Here is a 19661-nt window from a genome sequence, read left to right as displayed (position 1 = left end):
TGGCAGGTATGCAATTCATTATTCACATGCTCAAATTAGCAAGTAGCATTTTTCATTGTATATTCCAATATTTTTCCATATGCTTGAGGCATTATACCATTATCTAAGTTTGATGTGCAGCCTTATCCTTGTATAGTATGTATTTTTTGGCTTGCACTCATAAAATATATATATATTAGTGCTCACTTCAGTTATCCTATTCAGTTATATGTAGTTTTTATTCTGAATGTGAACACAGCTCCGCCCCTTTCGGCCATGTTTTTTCCATCTCCTATATAAGAAAGTCCTTAGTTACCCCTCTACACCCACAGCAGTTTTTAATTGCAATGAGATGACACACAGTTAGGGTCACAGAGCTAGGGACCCCAATATAGAGATATACCTTGGCGAGGTCTTGGGGCTCAGTTACATTGATCAATGCGATTGCTAAATATCTCATTTTTCCTAATATTCATGGCAGGTATGCAATTCATTATTCACATGTTCAAATTAGCAAGTAGCATTTTTCATTGTATATTCCAATATTTTTCCATATGCTTGAGGCATTATACCATTATCTAAGTTTGATGTGCAGCCTTATCCTTGTATAGTATGTATTTTTTGGCTTGCACTCATAAAATATATATATATTAGTGCTCACTTCAGTTATCCTATTCAGTTATATGTAGTTTTTTTTCTGAATGTGAACACAGCTCCGCCCCTTTCGGCCATGTTTTTTCCATCTCCTATATAAGAAAGTCCTTAGTTACCCCTCTCCACCCACAGCAGTTTTTAATTGCAATGAGATGACACACAGTTAGGGTCACAGAGCTAGGGACCCCAATATAGAGATATACCTTGGCGAGGTCTTGGGGCTCAGTTACATTGATCAATGCGATTGCTAAATATCTCATTTTTCCTAATATTCATGGCAGGTATGCAATTCATTATTCACATGTTCAAATTAGCAAGTAGCATTTTTCATTGTATATTCCAATCTTTTTCCATATGCTTGAGGCATTATACCATTATCTAAGTTTGATGTGCAGCCTTATCCTTGTACAGTATGTATTTTTTGGCTTGCACTCATAAAATATATATATATTAGTGCTCACTTCAGTTATCCTATTCAGTTATATGTAGTTTTTTTTCTGAATGTGAACACAGCTCCGCCCCTTTCGGCCATGTTTTTTCCATCTCCTATATAAGAAAGTCCTTAGTTACCCCTCTCCACCCACAGCAGTTTTTAATTGCAATGAGATGACACACAGTTAGGGTCACAGAGCTAGGGACCCCAATATAGAGATATACCTTGGCGAGGTCTTGGGGCTCAGTTACATTGATCAATGCGATTGCTAAATATCTCATTTTCCTAATATTCATGGCAGGTATGTAATTCATTATTCACATGTTCAAATTAGCAAGTAGCATTTTTCATTGTATATTCCAATATTTTTCCATATGCTTGAGGCATTATACCATTATCTAAGTTTGATGTGCAGCCTTATCCTTGTATTGTATGTATTTTTTGGCTTGCACTCATAAATATATATATATTAGTGCTCACTTCAGTTATCCTATTCAGTTATATGTAGTTTTTTTTCTGAATGTGAACACAGCTCCGCCCCTTTCGGCCATGTTTTTTCCATCTCCTATATAAGAAAGTCCTTAGTTACCCCTCTCCACCCACAGCAGTTTTTAATTGCAATGAGATGACACACAGTTAGGGTCACAGAGCTAGGGACCCCAATATAGAGATATACCTTGGCGAGGTCTTGGGGCTCAGTTACATTGATCAATGCGATTGCTAAATATCTCATTTTTCCTAATATTCATGGCAGGTATGCAATTCATTATTCACATGTTCAAATTAGCAAGTAGCATTTTTCATTGTATATTCCAATATTTTTCCATATGCTTGAGGCATTATACCATTATCTAAGTTTGATGTGCAGCCTTATCCTTGTATAGTATGTATTTTTTGGCTTGCACTCATAAAATATATATATATTAGTGCTCACTTCAGTTATCCTATTCAGTTATATGTAGTTTTTTTTCTGAATGTGAACACAGCTCCGCCCCTTTCGGCCATGTTTTTTCCATCTCCTATATAAGAAAGTCCTTAGTTACCCCTCTCCACCCACAGCAGTTTTTAATTGCAATGAGATGACACACAGTTAGGGTCACAGAGCTAGGGACCCCAATATAGAGATATACCTTGGTGAGGTCTTGGGGCTCAGTTACATTGATCAATGCGATTGCTAAATATCTCATTCTTCCTAATATTCATGGCAGGTATGCAATTCATTATTCACATGTTCAAATTAGCAAGTAGCATTTTTCATTGTATATTCCAATATTTTTCCATATGCTTGAGGCATTATACCATTATGTAAGTTTGATGTGCAGCCTTATCCTTGTATAGTATGTATTTTTTGGCTTGCACTCATAAAATATATATATATTAGTGCTCACTTCAGTTATCCTATTCAGTTATATGTAGTTTTTTTTCTGAATGTGAACACAGCTCCGCCCCTTTCGGCCATGTTTTTTCCATCTCCTATATAAGAAAGTCCTTAGTTACCCCTCTCCACCCACAGCAGTTTTTAATTGCAATGAGATGACACACAGTTAGGGTCACAGAGCTAGGGACCCCAATATAGAGATATACCTTGGCGAGGTCTTGGGGCTCAGTTACATTGATCAATGCGATTGCTAAATATCTCATTTTTCCTAATATTCATGGCAGGTATGCAATTCATTATTCACATGTTCAAATTAGCAAGTAGCATTTTTCATTGTATATTCCAATATTTTTCCATATGCTTGAGGCATTATACTATTATCTAAGTTTGATGTGCAGCCTTATCCTTGTATAGTATGTATTTTTTGGCTTGCACTCATAAAATATATATATATTAGTGCTCACTTCAGTTATCCTATTCAGTTATATGTAGTTTTTTTTCTGAATGTGAACACAGCTCCGCCCCTTTCGGCCATGTTTTTTCCATCTCCTATATAAGAAAGTCCTTAGTTACCCCTCTCCACCCACAGCAGTTTTTAATTGCAATGAGATGACACACAGTTAGGGTCACAGAGCTAGGCACCCCAATATAGAGATATACCTTGGCGAGGTCTTGGGGCTCAGTTACATTGATCAATGCGATTGCTAAATATCTCATTTTTCCTAATATTCATGGCAGGTATGCAATTCATTATTCACATGTTCAAATTAGCAAGTAGCATTTTTCATTGTATATTCCAATATTTTTCCATATGCTTGAGGCATTATACCATTATCTAAGTTTGATGTGCAGCCTTATCCTTGTATTGTATGTATTTTTTGGCTTGCACTCATAAAATATATATATATTAGTGCTCACTTCAGTTATCCTATTCAGTTATATGTAGTTTTTTTTCTGAATGTGAACACAGCTCCGCCCCTTTTGGCCATGTTTTTTCCATCTCCTATATAAGAAAGTCCTTAGTTACCCCTCTCCACCCACAGCAGTTTTTAATTGCAATGAGATGACACACAGTTAGGGTCACAGAGCTAGGGACCCCAATATAGAGATATACCTTGGCGAGGTCTTGGGGCTCAGTTACATTGATCAATGCGATTGCTAAATATCTCATTTTTCCTAATATTCATGGCAGGTATGCAATTCATTATTCACATGTTCAAATTAGCAAGTAGCATTTTTCATTGTATATTCCAATATTTTTCCATATGCTTGAGGCATTATACCATTATCTAAGTTTGATGTGCAGCCTTATCCTTGTATAGTATGTATTTTTTGGCTTGCACTCATAAAATATATATATATTAGTGCTCACTTCAGTTATCCTATTCAGTTATATGTAGTTTTTTTTCTGAATGTGAACACAGCTCCGCCCCTTTCGGCCATGTTTTTTCCATCTTCTATATAAGAAAGTCCTTAGTTACCCCTCTCCACCCACAGCAGTTTTTAATTGCAATGAGATGACACACAGTTAGGGTCACAGAGCTAGGGACCCCAATATAGAGATATACCTTGGTGAGGTCTTGGGGCTCAGTTACATTGATCAATGCGATTGCTAAATATCTCATTCTTCCTAATATTCATGGCAGGTATGCAATTCATTATTCACATGTTCAAATTAGCAAGTAGCATTTTTCATTGTATATTCCAATATTTTTCCATATGCTTGAGGCATTATACCATTATGTAAGTTTGATGTGCAGCCTTATCCTTGTATAGTATGTATTTTTTGGCTTGCACTCATAAAATATATATATATTAGTGCTCACTTCAGTTATCCTATTCAGTTATATGTAGTTTTTTTTCTGAATGTGAACACAGCTCCGCCCCTTTCGGCCATGTTTTTTCCATCTCCTATATAAGAAAGTCCTTAGTTACCCCTCTCCACCCACAGCAGTTTTTAATTGCAATGAGATGACACACAGTTAGGGTCACAGAGCTAGGCACCCCAATATAGAGATATACCTTGGCGAGGTCTTGGGGCTCAGTTACATTGATCAATGCGATTGCTAAATATCTCATTTTTCCTAATATTCATGGCAGGTATGCAATTCATTATTCACATGTTCAAATTAGCAAGTAGCATTTTTCATTGTATATTCCAATATTTTTCCATATGCTTGAGGCATTATACCATTATCTAAGTTTGATGTGCAGCCTTATCCTTGTATAGTATGTATTTTTTGGCTTGCACTCATAAAATATATATATATTAGTGCTCACTTCAGTTATCGTATTCAGTTATATGTAGTTTTTTTTCTGAATGTGAACACAGCTCCGCCCCTTTCGGCCATGTTTTTTCCATCTCCTATATAAGAAAGTCCTTAGTTACCCCTCTACACCCACAGCAGTTTTTAATTGCAATGAGATGACACACAGTTAGGGTCACAGAGCTAGGGACCCCAATATAGAGATATACCTTGGCGAGGTCTTGGGGCTCAGTTACATTGATCAATGCGATTGCTAAATATCTCATTTTTCCTAATATTCATGGCAGGTATGCAATTCATTATTCACATGTTCAAATTAGCAAGTAGCATTTTTCATTGTATATTCCAATATTTTTCCATATGCTTGAGGCATTATACCATTATCTAAGTTTGATGTGCAGCCTTATCCTTGTATAGTATGTATTTTTTGGCTTGCACTCATAAAATATATATATATTAGTGCTCACTTCAGTTATCCTATTCAGTTATATGTAGTTTTTCTTCTGAATGTGAACACAGATCCGCCCCTTTCGGCCATGTTTTTTCCATCTCCTATATAAGAAAGTCCTTAGTTACCCCTCTCCACCCACAGCAGTTTTTAATTGCAATGAGATGACACACAGTTAGGGTCACAGAGCTAGCGACCCCAATATAGAGATGTACCTTGGCAAGGTCTTGGGGCTCAGTTACATTGATCAATGTGATTGCTAAATATCTCATTTTTCCTAATATTCATGGCAGGTATGCAATTCATTATTCACATGTTCAAATTAGCAAGTAGCATTTTTCATTGTATATTCCAATATTTTTCCATATGCTTGAGGCATTATACCATTATCTAAGTTTGATGTGCAGCCTTATCCTTGTATAGTATGTATTTTTTGGCTTGCACTCATAAAATATATATATATATTAGTGCTCACTTCAGTTATCCTATTCAGTTATATGTAGTTTTTTTTCTGAATGTGAACACAGCTCCGCCCCTTTCGGCCATGTTTTTTCCATCTCCTATCTAAGAAAGTCCTTAGTTACCCCTCTCCACCCACAGCAGTTTTTAATTGCAATGAGATGACACACAGTTAGGGTCACAGAGCTAGGGACCCCAATATAGAGATATACCTTGGCGAGGTCTTGGGGCTCAGTTACATTGATCAATGCGATTGCTAAATATCTCATTTTTCCTAATATTCATGGCAGGTATGCAATTCATTATTCACATGTTCAAATTAGCAAGTAGCATTTTTCATTGTATATTCCAATATTTTTCCATATGCTTGAGGCATTATACCATTATCTAAGTTTGATGTGCAGCCTTATCCTTGTATAGTATGTATTTTTTGGCTTGCACTCATAAAATATATATATTAGTGCTCACTTCAGTTATCCTATTCAGTTATATGTAGTTTTTTTTCAGAATGTGAACACAGCTCCGCCCCTTTCGGCCATGTTTTTTCCATCTCCTTTATAAGAAAGTCCTTAGTTACCCCTCTCCACCCACAGCAGTTTTTAATTGCAATGAGATGACACACAGTTAGGGTCACAGAGCTAGGGACCCCAATATAGAGATATACCTTGGTGAGGTCTTGGGGCTCAGTTACATTGATCAATGCGATTGCTAAATATCTCATTCTTCCTAATATTCATGGCAGGTATGCAATTCATTATTCACATGTTCAAATTAGCAAGTAGCATTTTTCATTGTATATTCCAATATTTTTCCATATGCTTGAGGCATTATACCATTATGTAAGTTTGATGTGCAGCCTTATCCTTGTATAGTATGTATTTTTTGGCTTGCACTCATAAAATATATATATATATATTAGTGCTCACTTCAGTTATCCTATTCAGTTATATGTAGTTTTTTTTCTGAATGTGAACACAGCTCCGCCCCTTTCGGCCATGTTTTTTCCATCTCCTATATAAGAAAGTCCTTAGTTACCCCTCTCCACCCACAGCAGTTTTTAATTGCAATGAGATGACACACAGTTAGGGTCACAAAGCTAGGCACCCCAATATAGAGATATACCTTGGCGAGGTCTTGGGGCTCAGTTACATTGATCAATGCGATTGCTAAATATCTCATTTTTCCTAATATTCATGGCAGGTATGCAATTCATTATTCACATGTTCAAATTAGCAAGTAGCATTTTTCATTGTATATTCCAATATTTTTCCATATGCTTGAGGCATTATACCATTATCTAAGTTTGATGTGCAGCCTTATCCTTGTATAGTATGTATTTTTTGGCTTGCACTCATAAAATATATATATATTAGTGCTCACTTCAGTTATCCTATTCAGTTATATGTAGTTTTTTTTCTGAATGTGAACACAGCTCCGCCCCTTTCAGCCATGTTTTTTCCATCTCCTATATAAGAAAGTCCTTAGTTACCCCTCTACACCCACAGCAGTTTTTAATTGCAATGAGATGACACACAGTTAGGGTCACAGAGCTAGGGACCCCAATATAGAGATATACCTTGGCGAGGTCTTGGGGCTCAGTTACATTGATCAATGCGATTGCTAAATATCTCATTTTTCCTAATATTCATGGCAGGTATGCAATTCATTATTCACATGTTCAAATTAGCAAGTAGCATTTTTCATTGTATATTCCAATATTTTTCCATATGCTTGAGGCATTATACCATTATCTAAGTTTGATGTGCAGCCTTATCCTTGTATAGTATGTATTTTTTGGCTTGCACTCATAAAATATATATATATTAGTGCTCACTTCAGTTATCCTATTCAGTTATATGTAGTTTTTTTCTGAATGTGAACACAGCTCCGCCCCTTTCGGCCATGTTTTTTCCATCTCCTATATAAGAAAGTCCTTAGTTACCCCTCTCCACCCACAGCAGTTTTTAATTGCAATGAGATGACACACAGTTAGGGTCACAGAGCTAGCGACCCCAATATAGAGATATACCTTGGCAAGGTCTTGGGGCTCAGTTACATTGATCAATGCGATTGCTAAATATCTCATTTTTCCTAATATTCATGGCAGGTATGCAATTCATTATTCACATGTTCAAATTAGCAAGTAGCATTTTTCATTGTATATTCCAATATTTTTCCATATGCTTGAGGCATTATACCATTATCTAAGTTTGATGTGCAGCCTTATCCTTGTATAGTATGTATTTTTTGGCTTGCACTCATAAATTATATATATATTAGTGCTCACTTCAGTTATCCTATTCAGTTATATGTAGTTTTTTTTCTGAATGTGAACACAGCTCCGCCCCTTTCGGCCATGTTTTTTCCATCTCCTATATAAGAAAGTCCTTAGTTACCCCTCTCCACCCACAGCAGTTTTTAATTGCAATGAGATGACACACAGTTAGGGTCACAGAGCTAGGGACCCCAATATAGAGATATACCTTGGCGAGGTCTTGGGGCTCAGTTACATTGATCAATGCGATTGCTAAATATCTCATTTTTCCTAATATTCATGGCAGGTATGCAATTCATTATTCACATGTTCAAATTAGCAAGTAGCATTTTTCATTGTATATTCCAATATTTTTCCATATGCTTGAGGCATTATACCATTATCTAAGTTTGATGTGCAGCCTTATCCTTGTATAGTATGTATTTTTTGGCTTGCACTCATAAAATATATATATATTAGTGCTCACTTCAGTTATCCTATTCAGTTATATGTAGTTTTTTTTCTGAATGTGAACACAGCTCCGCCCCTTTCGGCCATGTTTTTTCCATCTCCTATATAAGAAAGTCCTTAGTTACCCCTCTCCACCCAAGGCAGTTTTTAATTGCAATGAGATGACACACAGTTAGGGTCACAGAGCTAGGGACCCCAATATAGAGATATACCTTGGTGAGGTTTTGGGGCTCAGTTACATTGATCAATGCGATTGCTAAATATCTAATTTTTCCTAATATTCATGGCAGGTATGCAATTCATTATTCACATGTTCAAATTAGCAAGTAGCATTTTTCATTGTATATTCCAATATTTTTCCATATGCTTGAGGCATTATACCATTATCTAAGTTTGATGTGCAGCCTTATCCTTGTATAGTATGTATTTTTTGGCTTGCACTCATAAAATATATATATATTAGTGCTCACTTCAGTTATCCTATTCAGTTATATGTAGTTTTTTTTCTGAATGTGAACACAGCTCCGCCCCTTTCGGCCATGTTTTTTCCATCTCCTATATAAGAAAGTCCTTAGTTACCCCTCTCCACCCACAGCAGTTTTTAATTGCAATGAGATGACACACAGTTAGGGTCACAGAGCTAGGGACCCCAATATAGAGATATACCTTGGCAAGGTCTTGGGGCTCAGTTACATTGATCAATGCGATTGCTAAATATCTCCTTTTTCCTAATATTCATGGCAGGTATGCAATTCATTATTCACATGTTCAAATTAGCAAGTAGCATTTTTCATTGTATATTCCAATATTTTTCCATATGCTTGAGGCATTATACCATTATCTAAGTTTGATGTGCAGCCTTATCCTTGTATAGGGTTTCAGGTTGGCTGTGTGTAAACCTGTGTGGGATGGTGTTATGCGGGGGCCTAAACTGTGTGACTACCTGGTTTTGCCAGGGCGTCACACGATCACAGTGCACCAATGGGTTTTCATGACAACAGTAGTCAGCTGATGAGCCCTGTTGCCGTCATCACGTGCAATGTTGGAAGAGTGCCGGCATTCAGAGATTATCAGCATTTCTGTTTTTCAAAACGATACTGGTTCTGATGCTGAAGCATTGCTGTAAACAGCAGAAGAGATCGGACAGTACAGGAGACTAATGAAATCAATACAAAATGAAAAAAAGTTTTAAAAATATTAAATAACAAAAAAACCTAAAAATTCAAATCATTCCACTTTTCCCCTATTAATATTTAAACAACAAAAAAAGAAAAAATATCTATATATATTTGGTACTGCCACATTCAGAAAATGTAAAATCAATTAAACCGATTAGTAAAGGGTATAGCGAGAAAAAAATCAAAATACTAGAATTACGTTTTTTTGGTCGCCGCAACATTCCATTAACCTCTTCATGACCTAGGACATAACGATATGTCCTAAATCATGAAGAGGTGATCTCCGCTGGCTGCTGGGGTGAGCCAGCGGTGACCCCCGCACATGTCTGCTGATTTGCCTTTCCCCACCACCATTGGAGGCTCTGTGACGCAATCATGGGGAGCCAATGGTTGCTATGGTAGGGACGGGTCATGTGATGACGCCTGGCGCTTTCATGACGTAGTTCCTGTTACAGCCGACAGACCAGCAGCTGTAACATGAACGCAGCATTTATGCCAATCAGAACAATGCTGCTCTGACTAGGAGAAATGAATCAGCAATCAGACTGCTGATCCTTATGGCCCCCTAGGGGGACTAGTAAAATTTAAAAGAAAGTAAAAAGACAAGTTTTAAAAAATTAAAAAAATAAATAAAACCTAAAAGTTCAAATCACCCCCATTGAAAATTAAAGGGTTAAAAAAAAATAAAAAAATTATCCACGTATTTGGTATTGTCGCATCCAGAAATGCTCGATTTATCAAAATATAAAATCAATTAATCTGATTGGTAAACGGCGTAGCAGCAAAAAAAATCCAAATACCAAAATTACATGTTTTGGTCATCGCAAATTTTGCGTGAAGTGCAATAACAGTTGATCAAAATGTAGCATCTGCCCAAAAATGATACCATTAAAAACATCAGCTCACAATGGAAAAAATAAGCTATGACTGAGCCTCATATCCCAAAAAATGAGAACGCTATGGGTCGCGGAAAATGGTACAAAAAGTGTGTCACTTTTTTTGGACAAAATTCAGATTTTTTTTGAACCCCTTAGATCAAAGTAAAGGTATATATGTTTGGTGTTTATGAACTAATACTGACCTGAGACATCACACCAACACATCAGTTTTACTGTATAGTAAACACGGGGAATAATATACCCCCAAGACAATTGTGCAATCACATTTTTTTTGGCAATTTTTATACACTTGGAATTTTTTTCTGTTTTACCAGTACACGATATGGTAAATTGTATGGTTTCATTTAAAAGTACAACTTGTCCTGCAAAAAACAAGCCCTCATATGACGAAAAAATAAAAAGTTAGGGCTTTCAGAAGAAGGAAAGCAAAAATAAAAAACAACAACAAAAAAATGGAAAATTGCCTGGGGGTGAAGGGCTTAAAATGCAATACAGGCGATGAAAATATCATGTGCCGCCCCCGTGCCAGCAGCCAGGCTGCTCGGATCCGGATCCGCGGTGGCTCGAGGGGTCTCCGGACCCGGGGGTCGTGCCGCCACTCGATTTAAATGGGGCTAAACTATGTACAGGGGGAATTGGAAGTTCATGACGCCACCCACGGTGCATGGTAATGTGGAATACCACCACTGCTGTTGGTGAGGGGGGAGCCTGGTGGCGATGGTGTAGCAGCAGGATGTTTTAATCCCTCCGTGGGTAGGGGGTTTGTGCCCCGGGGCTCGTTAGGTGTCGGTGACAGGGTGCTGTTCGGAAGAGGCAAAGGGGTTTTTCAGCGTACTCACTCAGTCCAAGAATAATAACACTGACAGCTTGTAAACCAGAATTCTGAGCACCGCTGCAGCATAGAGGGAGCACGCCTGGATCCGTGTCCTTAGTGTTGCTGTTAGCCTGTGGCCTTTTCTGTGGCACCTTCTCACTATTGGACCCTCAAGTTTGGAACTATTCGGGTCCCGCTCATGCGTATGGCTAACGGAGTGAGCTTGCTCTCAGGATTCATGCGTAGGATTTCTTTGGACTGTAGTTTGGGAAAGTCCTATCCCATTTTTGCGCTAGTACCCCGATTTTGGAGCGGGTTGGGGATGAATCTTGAAGTCTTCACCCCCGTCGGGTAAATTACCGGGACGCGTTTAGCTACTTCCCGGCCTGGGGTCCACGTACCACGTCGTGCCCTGGCCCTTGCCGGTGATGGCTCAAAGCCGCCGGCTGCCCTCCTAGGCAGTCCATGCCCCTTGACACGGTCCCCGGAGACCAGGGTTCCAGCTCCTACCAGGCCCAGACCAACGTCTGCCACCTAGTACTCAAGGAGCCCAGCTCCTAACCTGTGACCTCTCCTCTTGAGAGTCACCACACAACTTTTACTCCTTTTCCACCTTGTCAGTTTCCCCTACCAACCCCAATGTGAGTGACTATTCCCTTCAGGCCCCCCAATGGTGTGTCTGGTGGGTACAGTGCAAAGTGTTCCTAGGATTTTGACTGGCTAAGCTGTTAGTAATGTGAAGCCCCGCAGTTGTTGTGTCGGTGCATTACCTTCAGGCACTTCCACCACCACCTCCACGTGGAGGAACAGTCTGGTCACAGGTAGGGAACCTTCTCTTTAGGATTTTCATGACGCCACTCTCGGTATTGCGGTCAGGGTGACCGCCACTGCAGATTAAGGGGTGCCTGGGGCTGATGGCGGGTGCAGTCAGTTATAGTGGCCTCCCGAGAGTGAGGCAAGCCCCAGGGCCCTGTGTAAGTGTGTTGAACCACAAGTCACAGAATGACTCAGGCACAGTCCAGACTGTCTTTCACGGTTTTCACTCACAGTAGATAGTAGGGTGAGTAACCCGGGCGTAGCTGGGATGAACCAGGCTGGAACCAGGTATCCTTCCGGCTGGCTGATGAGGGTGACTACCAACTCACCTTCCTTAGCCCTGTGTGTTTTTGTGGTGACCCCGACTTGAAGTCCCTACGGGGGTCACCCTGGGAAGTTGCTGCTGCCTGTTCTCCCCTCGTTTCAGCCCGTTTGCTTGTAGCCTGGACCAGGTCACTCCGGCTGCTTGCCTCCTGTGAACTATGGGCCCTCTCTTTGCTACATGGCTGCGGACTCTGTGGTGGTATGGTGTGGGTCTGAAGTGCCCCCACCGGCAGGTTTGGCAGGAGAAAATTGGATAAATCTCTGCACTGGGACCTGTTACCCTTGCAGGCCTGGTACCTCCCTGGCAGTCCCCTTACTCTGCCACCCCTTTGCTCTCTCTAGCCTAGGGTGGATTTCGGGTGGCACTACCAGGTGACCGATCTCCCCCGTCGGTAGTCACTGCGCGTACGTTGTCAGATTGTGACAGACTCCAGGGTCTGCTGCATGCGACTGCTCTCCCTGAGCTGCACTCACTAACTGGCTCACTAGTGGGTCCTGCATGTCTGCTCTCTCTGAGCTCCACTTCAGACTCCTTTCTCCTCTCTACTTCCTGTCCCCACTGTGCCTGCCTACGCAACCTAGTAACCAGGCTCTCTACCACACCTCTTGAGTGGACATGGAGGCTATGCCCCCTCCTGGATTTCCCAGGGGTCCTCCCAAAGGTAGATGTGTGAGACCTGATTACTATGCGCCTGTGTAGTCACACCTCGGTCAGCCTCCTGGATTACCTGTTTTGCACTGGGTGCAGCACTCAGTGGTGCCTGACCAGGTCAGGGGCGCCACAGCAACACCAAAGGACCAGGATCCGTAACCAAGGAGGAGTGGATGTGCAGAAGGGCAGATTGCACAATACCCTGTGACGATCTGATAGGCCAGGGCGTCGCAATCACATCTACCAAAAATGGTATAATTAAAAGTGTCGGCTCAAGATGCAAAAAATAAGTCATCACACAGCCCAGATCCTGGAAAATGAGAGCGTGACGGGTTCTGTAAAATGTAAATATAAAAGAAATGAAAGCGCATATAAGGAGGACCCGTGGATTAACTTGGGTTTTGTAAAATGGTGACATAAGAGCAATTATTTTTTTCGACAAATATCTGGGGTTTTTTTCACCATTCATAAAAATAAAACTATACATATTTTGTATGTACAAACTCAAACTGACATGGGGAATAATATGGCCAGGTCAGTTTTACCATATAGTGAACATGGAGAAACCAAGGAAAAAACAAAAACCTCTAAAAACCAATTTTATTAGATAATGGTTAAAAAAAGAATTCCCAAGACATACAAACAAGTGTTTGTATGTCTTGGGAATTCTTTTTTTAACCAATATCTAATAAAATAGTGTTTTAGGGTTTTTTGTTTTTTCCTTGTTTTTTCTCTGCCTAATCCCCTACCTTTGAATATAATTTGTTTAGTTTGTTGGCATATAGTGAACAAGGTAAATAAAAATCCAAATTTACAATCATGGAATTGCATTTTTTTTGCAATTTTACAACACTTGGAATTTTTTAAGGATTTTTTTGGAACTGTTTTAAGGAACAATATGTGGTAGGATGAATGGTGTCATTCAAAAGTACAACTCATCCCGCAAAAAAACAAGCCCTATATGACTATATTGATGGAAAAATAAAAAATGTATGCCTCTTGGAAGAAGGAGAGGTCAAAACGAAAACGAAAAAAATGGAAAATAGCTGGGTAGTGAAGGGGTTAACTCGTTGCTTATAAAACACCTTCATTAAATTTGTAAGATCATTTCCCAAATGTACTTAAAGAGCAGATGTCCACTGTAATCTCAGATCATCTGATCAGCAGTAGAGATCCAGTGTGTTCAGGATGTGGATCTTTCCGGAAAGTGTATAAATTGGGCTCACAGGCTTTGATATAAAAGCAGCATCGCAGCACAGTACGGTACTTAGGCTAATGTTTCAATTGCTTGACACTGCACAGCGGGCTACAGCTATTGCGGTTTCCATTAAAAATGGACAAATTATGGTCGTTGGAGGACATGACATTTAAGCCGTCAGAAATATAATTTCTTTTAAAATAAAATTGTTTCCAAGGAAACCAAAAAATTATTTTGTCCGTTTTCTGGTAAATTCTGTCAACTTCTTTACACAGTGCACATGTTTGTGTTTATGTATGGATCTACGTGGGCATGGCACCTACACCTAATCCTAACAGAGTACAAAGTATTCAATTTATAGGGAATATAAACCTTTTAACACCAGGTTTCTTTGTGCTGATTACTTCTTAATCGGAACTCAGTTTTCATGCTGCTGAGTGTCGACTCTACAGCGCCTCTACTGTCTTGACTGGACAGACCTGATTATAATAATTGACAACTGGATATTAAACTATTATCAAAATTAAAAATAAAAACATTAGCCCACTTAGGGTATCTGGCAGGTTGAGAGATGCTGGTAGCTGATGATCACCCAAAGAAAAAAAGAAGCCGACAGCTTAATGGACCCTGTGTGAGCTCCATAAGGTTAAGTATATAAATAATTAAATGTGTGATGTTGTGTTAATAATATGCCGGTAAAGGTAAGGAAGGACAAATACAGGGCTTCTATAAGCTTGGTCAGGGACATGAATAAGATATAAATAATTATGCTGGGATTTACCTTGGGAAATTAACCCTTGACTCAGAGCTTTCTTGTAACACAGGCACCGGCATGCCCACACTGTCCTGTCTACCTCCCCCAGCAGGGAGGGCGGCACACTCACCCTCTTGGCAGCTCAGTGGTGGCTGCTCCATCCCTGTGTCCTGGTACCAACTCCCAGGGCTTGCACAAGCCACACTGGTCTCCTGGGAGTACTCTTAGTCACACACCTAATCTTGATGAGCCACCACTACGTCCTAACCCAGAAGTGCCTCTCAGCCTATGGCTGAGAGGCCCCAGGTATATTAGACACCTTTCCATTACAGAGGTGCCTGGGCAATGTGGTCTATGCTTTGGAGACACGCTGCTAGTTGTCAGGTCCCTTGTGCTGCTGCTGCTGTATTTCTCTGCATTGTATCACTAATATTCGTTTGTTTTCCGGTACCTGTCATATCCGCTGCTGCACCATTCCGTACCAGCTGTATCTACCATATCCCCTGCTGCAACAATCCGTACCAGCTGTATCTGCCATATCCGCTGCTGAAACAATCTGTACCAGCTCTTTCTGCCAAATTCATTGCTGCTTCTGTGACACCCTGGCGCCACCAGGTGGTCACAGAGGAACATACACCCCACACAACACCATCCCACACCAGGTTCCATCAGCCACAAAACCCTAGCCACTCCCTCAGGGTAGGAAGGACACACCAGTGGGCAGGACCAGGCAGATTGAAAGCGCCAACCTAGGGGTCTTGAGGATCCGGGGCAGGGAACCAGTTAGTTCTAGTTTGAGTTCAAGTGAAGTGGAAGTGCAAGTTCTAGTCTGAGCCTAGTGAAGGGTAGCCAGGGTAGTGGTTCTGGTCTACCGGCTAGGTGGCAAGCAGTGGACCGTGTCCAAAGGCGACAGGAGTCTGGTCGCAGGAAATCCAGAGTGGACCGGGACAGGGTTGGAGCCCGCCGGTACCGACAGCGGAGATCCGGTCCAGAAACCGTGCACAGACGGGGTACCTGGACCCTAGTTAGAAGACGGTTGCAAGCCCCTTCTCTAATTAACCAGGCCGGGAGCAAGGTTCCAGACGTTGTTCCAGAGTGTTAGCCCAGATAGAGTGAAACGGCAGCCCACCGCGGGGGATAGGTTATCTGCAACAACTCATTCAGATTCCAATGGTCAGTGTTTGCGGGCACATCTCCCAACCAAAACCAAACCGGGAGTGGACTTCCCCATTCCATACCTGGTCATCTAAAATAAAAGGAAAATACAGAGTGCCGGAAGAAGGGACATTGGTACACCAGCCGGGTGTGGGAACCGTATACACCCTGAGGCGGCAGCCGGCCACTGACACCTTGGTTAAACAGCAGACTCCTGTGCATTTATTCAATCGTGAGTACACCAACACCCTCCAGTCTGGCCCGGTGCACTACCACCAAAAGCCAACACATCCCATCTTCTGGACACTGAGCCCCGAGGCATCCACCCCTACCCATGGAGGGGTTAACATCCAGCTGCCATTCCATCACCCTCAGGTGCTCCTCCACAGCAGCGGTGGTACTCCATCTTACCACACACTGTGGATGGCATCACAAAGTATCTACAACCATCCCCTGTACATATTACGCCCCTTTTTATTTGAGTGTCCGCACGACCCCCTGGGTCCGGAGACCCCTCGAGCCACTGCGGATCCAGATCCGAGCAGCCCAGCTGCTGACGTGAGGGCGGAACACCTCAAAACCTGGCATCACGAACAGGATTATAACCCATCAACCTACCTGGTGGAAGTGTGCCTTGTTTTGGACTGTAAACGGTGCTCCGCTTCAAAATTTTTCGACAGCCGCGATTTTGCCGACATTTTTGGGCGCAAAAAACAACAAGCCCGGCGTCTTCTTCCCCGGAAAAGGATGCGAAGTTGAGGCCCTGCCCCCTGGGAACGCGGGTAGAAGTTGGTGACTCCCCAGACAGGAAGCGCAAAAGGACAGTGGGTCCCACGAGACTGCTGTCGAAAAACCAAGGGGGAGGACGGAAAAAGCGGCAAGTGACACAAGAAGATAAAAGGCAGGGACACCAGGACTTTGCCAAATCCCGTTCCTGGACAAGCAAGCGGCATGATGTCTCAGGGGTCTGACAACCAGCAAGTGGAGAGGCACGTTCCCGGGACCGCCGACTGGATTGAAGCGCAGACGGAAAGGATGTGTCGGAGGATCCAGGCCCAGGCGCATTTCATCATGACGTGGTGGACCACCGAAATGCAGGGCCTGGCTACAGCTATCCAGGCGCGCGAGATGGAGATGGTCTCGGAGGAGCGGGTAAGCGGTGACCCACGCCCCTATGTTCCCCAGGAAGTGGCCATACTGGCTGAGGGGCCCGGCCTGCACCCATCTGCTACGTCACTTCCCTCGCAACCCGTGTCTGCGGCCAGCACCCCGATTGGCCCGCTACCCCAAATAACAGCAATGGAACCCGTCATGTCTAACGAAGAGGACCCAGCAATGGGGACCTCGGGCCCTACCTGCAACCCCGCTCCGACACCCGTCCCGGCCCCGCGCCAGACCGCAGTCTGGAAAACATCCCCTCCGGCCCCAAGCCAGGCCGCAGCATCAGTGACGTCACCCTCATCCCCGAGCCCGGCCGCAACTGTGATGACGTCAGCTCTGGCAGTCCACCCGGCCGCAACTGTGATGACATCGGCTCCGGCAATCCGTCCGGCAGCAACGGAGGCGGTGCCCAATCGGAAGCCACCAGCTGCAGCCGCGAAAGTTTCTACCCAGTGCCCGGTCACGGCTGTGGAGCAGCTGGGATGTACCTGCAGGGAAGCAGAGAAGGCTGATAAAAAGTGGAGCCCTTGGCAGAGAGAAAGGCTTGTCGTAGCCGGCAGCGAGGGAATCCATGTGTGCCTAATTCCCGAGCAGGAAGAGGAGCACGGTACACATGCCCCATACTGGGAGCGACAGCAGCAGCAGCTAAAGCAGGAAATCGCTGCCCGGGAAAACCCTGGACCCTAGTTAGAAGACGGTTGCAAGCCCCTTCTCTAATTAACCAGGCCGGGAGCAAGGTTCCAGACGTTGTTCTAGAGTGTTAACCCAGATAGAGCGAAAAGGCAGCCCACCATGAAGGATAGGGTATCCGCAACGACCCACTGAGATCCCAAGGGTCAGTTTTCGCGGGCACATCTCACAACCAAAACCAAACCGGGAGTGGACTTCCCATTCCATATGTGGTCGTCAAAAATAGAAGGAAAATACAGAGTGCCGGAGGAAGGGACATTGGTACACCAGCCGGGTGAGGGAACCGTATACACCCTGAGGCGGCAGCCAGCCACTGACACCGTGATTTACCAGCAGACTCGTGTGCATTTATTCAATCGTGAGAACACCAACACCCTCCGGTCTGGCCCGGTGCACCACCACCAACAGCCATCACCACCTGTGTTCTGGACACTGAGCCCCAGGGCATCCACACCTACCCACTCAGGGGTTAACATCCAGCTGCCATTCCATCACCCCCGGGTGCTCCCCCACAGCAGCGGTGGTACTCCATCTTACCACACACCTTGGGTGGCGTCACGAAGTATCTACAACCATCCCCTGTACATATTACGCCCTTTTTTATTTGAGTGTCCACACGACCCCTGGGTCCGGAGACCCCTCGAGCCACTGCGGATCCGGATCCAAGCAGCCCGGCTGCTGACGTGGGAGCGGCACACTTCCTTCCATATCAGCTGGGCCTGCTGCTTCGGCCATGCCGGCTGCACCTGCCTCATTAGAGATTGTCCATGTTCATAACCCGTGGGTCAGCTGTCGTAACACCGAGTCTCCCTGAGTGGCATCTGGTTTCTACCTGCAGCTCAAATCCACCCTCACCATCAAAGGCTCTGGTTAAAACCTGGTGTGAGTCATAGTCACACCCCTAAGGTACTCTGTGTGCTGTGGCCCAGTGGGTCCACTCCCCGCTCACACCCATGAGCAATACACTTCTGATACAAGAACTGATGAACACACCAACCCCGGAATAGCCCGAGATAATAGGAAATACACTGTGTGCAGAATTATTAGGCGAACTGTATTTTAGAGGATTTTTTTATTATTGATCAACAACTATGTTCTCAATCAACCCAAAAGACTCATAAATATCAAAGCTTAATATTTTTGGAAGTTGGAGGGTTTTTTTTTTTAGATTTGACTATCTTAGGAAGATATCTGTTTGTGCAGGTAACTATTACTGTGCAGAATTATTAGGCAACTTAATAAAAACCAAATAAATTTCCATCTCACTTATTTATTTTCACCAGGTAAGCCAATATAACTGCACAAAATTTAGAAATAAACATTTCTGACATGCAAAACAAAACCCAAAATAATTAGCAACCAATCTAGCCACCTTTCTTTATGATGACACTCAACAGCCTACCATCCAAAGATTCTATGAGTTGCTTGATCTGTTTACGATGAACATTGCATGCAGCAGCCACCACATCCTCCCAGACACTGTTCCGAGAGGTGTACTGTTTTCCCTCCCTGTAGATCTTGCATTTTATGAGGGACCACAGGTTCTCTATGGGGTTCAGATCAGGTGAACAAGTAGGACATGTCATTATTTTTTCATCTTTTAGACCTTTAATGGACAGCCACGCTGTGGAGTAGTTGGATGCATGTGATGGAGCATTGTCCTGCATGAAAATCATG

This window comes from Anomaloglossus baeobatrachus, chromosome 3 (assembly GCF_048569485.1).
Source record: "Anomaloglossus baeobatrachus isolate aAnoBae1 chromosome 3, aAnoBae1.hap1, whole genome shotgun sequence".
In the NCBI taxonomy this organism is placed as follows: domain Eukaryota; kingdom Metazoa; phylum Chordata; class Amphibia; order Anura; family Aromobatidae; genus Anomaloglossus; species Anomaloglossus baeobatrachus.
Note: the sequence above shows the minus strand (reverse complement) of the source record.